At 40.1% G+C, this 2,357-nt stretch overlaps 1 protein-coding gene across 1 annotated transcript in view; it reads left to right on the top strand.

Annotated features, from left to right (window-relative positions):
* Nucleotides 1-182: 182 nt before the first annotated feature.
* LOC119591327 overlaps nucleotides 183-2,357 on the top strand; it is a 4,139-nt gene continuing 1,964 nt past the window's right edge. Inside the window, exon 1 of the mRNA XM_037940057.1 lies at nucleotides 183-309. The gene's annotated coding sequence lies outside the window, so the exon portion shown is untranslated. The remainder of the gene's footprint in view (nucleotides 310-2,357) is intronic.

The following is a 2,357-nucleotide window of genomic DNA, read 5'->3' as shown; positions in this document are numbered from 1 at the left end:
CTCTAGTGAGGTGGGGGGTCCGCTGCATAATTTTGATTCATTTGGACAGTAGAGAGTAAGAGGAACCCATCGATACCAGAATCATCGCGATTAGTTATGCAAAGGTAATGTGTAAAATTACTCAAAGATTATTCACCAAAAAGAGAAAACCGAAAGCCTGTCTGAGTCTGGCCGCCGCTCTCGGCCGCCGCCCATGTGAGAGTCCCCCCTCGCGCAGCGCTGCCCCGTTTTCTGTGGGCGACGGAGGCGAGATGAGTCCTCTTCTGTAAACAAACACGGCGGCCTCGGGAGCATCTTGCCTGTAACTAGGTCCGTTCGCTTGTTTTTTGCCGTTGGGCTTTCGGGAACGCCTTAACAGCATCTAAGGAGGGTGGGGGTAGTTTTGAGTGGTTGATACAAGGGCCATCATGGCAAATAAGGGATAGGATAAAGTTAGAAAAGGGGAAAGAGGCGTGTCAGGGGGCAAGGCGGGGCTGTCACTGACCTTTTGGCTGAAGGAAGCAACAGGTCAGGTCACGAAGGGCAGGCATGTGGAGGCTGGTGTATGTCATTTCAAGGTCAAATCAAAGTGAAAGAGAAAAAATTCTGAATAGAAGGTTTAAATCACGGGATTTTCTTTTTTAAATTGTATTTTTACTAAATTGGAATATGATTATGACCGACATTATGAATGGTGAATTAATGCACATATCATTATTTTTCCAGGATGGGCACATAATAATAAGACTAAATATGCACTAAATTAAAATCAAAGCTTAAAGAATACAAGGAACAATTATCAGTCCATAGATACCCTAATACTCTTACATCTAGTGTTATTTGTGCATTTTTTTCATCAGTTAACTCAAGTTGCATAAAATCATTTAGTGAAAAATGATTTCCTGTTTTATGTAAAATTATGTGTGGTAGTCTTCCTCCCTATTTTCTTGCTTTATTGATTTACTGAATTGTTACCAAGGGTTTATATATTTTTAAAAGTTGAAACTGTTTTTTTAATGCATGTTTCACTTGCAGACATTTGAGGTATGTTTTTTAAACAAGTTTGATTTCTTTATGTTTTAGAAGTCTTAACATAAAGAAATATTGTTATATATATATTTTTTAGATGTTTGATGTGACACCTAATCAGTTGCCACTGGTCATGCACAATAAAACACAGCCCCCATGCCTGTTGGCATGAAAGTAACAGAGTGCCATATAGACCTTCCTGGCAACTTACTGTCAAAGAAGGAGCCACTCCAAGCTCCAGATCCCCAGAAATCAGGAAGTGGCATTTGTTGATCTTTGTTGAAGTTGTGGCAATTGCTTGACATGCCACTGTCTATTACAGGTCAAAGCCAGTTACAAGTAGATTTGGATAAAACATAGGTACCATAATGATTGTGAAAAAGTCTGGTTTTGTGTGAATGACTTCAAACTACACAAGAACTGCATGAACTTTCAGTATAGTCACCAAAGACAGCTCTAGAACCAGGTTATGCTTCCCTTCATTTTCATAAGCTGGAGCCTCTCATTAGTGGAAGTGCAAGCTTGTTGAAGATTGCAGCATCAGTGAACTGCCATGTAGCTTGCACAGCAGCCTGGAGTTCAGGGACCATTGATTGTATTAAGTATTTCTTATTTTCCCAAATGTTTTCTGTTGCCTGAAGATCTGAGTAATTGCCTGGCCAGTCTGGTATATAGTCAGTGTGGTAGCCATGCAACAGTTTGGCACAGTTTGCAATCCTGTTGCAAAATGATTGTACCTGACTTCTCAAAGATGTGCTCTTTATTTAAGAAAGTGAAATAGGCCACAACATTCATAGTTTTACTGTGAGATAATAACAGCAATTCCCCCAAACCCCCATACCCAAAGGAACTCCATACCATAGCATGTGCAGAGTATTTAAATATTGGTCCACAACCTTGTCTGCCAGTGTACCTCCAGACCTTCCTTGGCTTGCTGTTCATCGCACAAAATCTGGCCTCATTGGTGCACAACAGTTAGTTTCAGCTCTGTATACTCCAATCTTCATATTTTTAACAGAGCCAACTATTCTACCCTTTTTGTGGTCAGTTATAAATATAAAATGCAACAACTTATTGTTTTTAAAGCTCTTCCCCCTCTCCCTGATAAGGATTAATTTTATTTTAGGCTTGCTTTCTGAAGTTCAGTAATGCTCACTAGTTTATATGTCACAAGTATCCTTTTATGGTCCAAAGGTACCATACCCTATGAACTGTGATTATGGTGAGCTGCATGGATGGAAGGAGGGAGGAGAGTTGCCATGTAGTCGATTTGTCAAAAATGATAGCATTCTGAATCATACCATTTCCATGTTCACACTGATGGGCATTCATTCAAATATGGGTGCTGC

This window comes from Penaeus monodon, chromosome 28 (assembly GCF_015228065.2).
Source record: "Penaeus monodon isolate SGIC_2016 chromosome 28, NSTDA_Pmon_1, whole genome shotgun sequence".
NCBI classification, from domain to species: Eukaryota; Metazoa; Arthropoda; class Malacostraca; order Decapoda; family Penaeidae; genus Penaeus; species Penaeus monodon.
The sequence above is the reverse complement of the archived record's forward strand: the minus strand, read 5'-3'. Positions and strand labels throughout refer to the sequence as shown.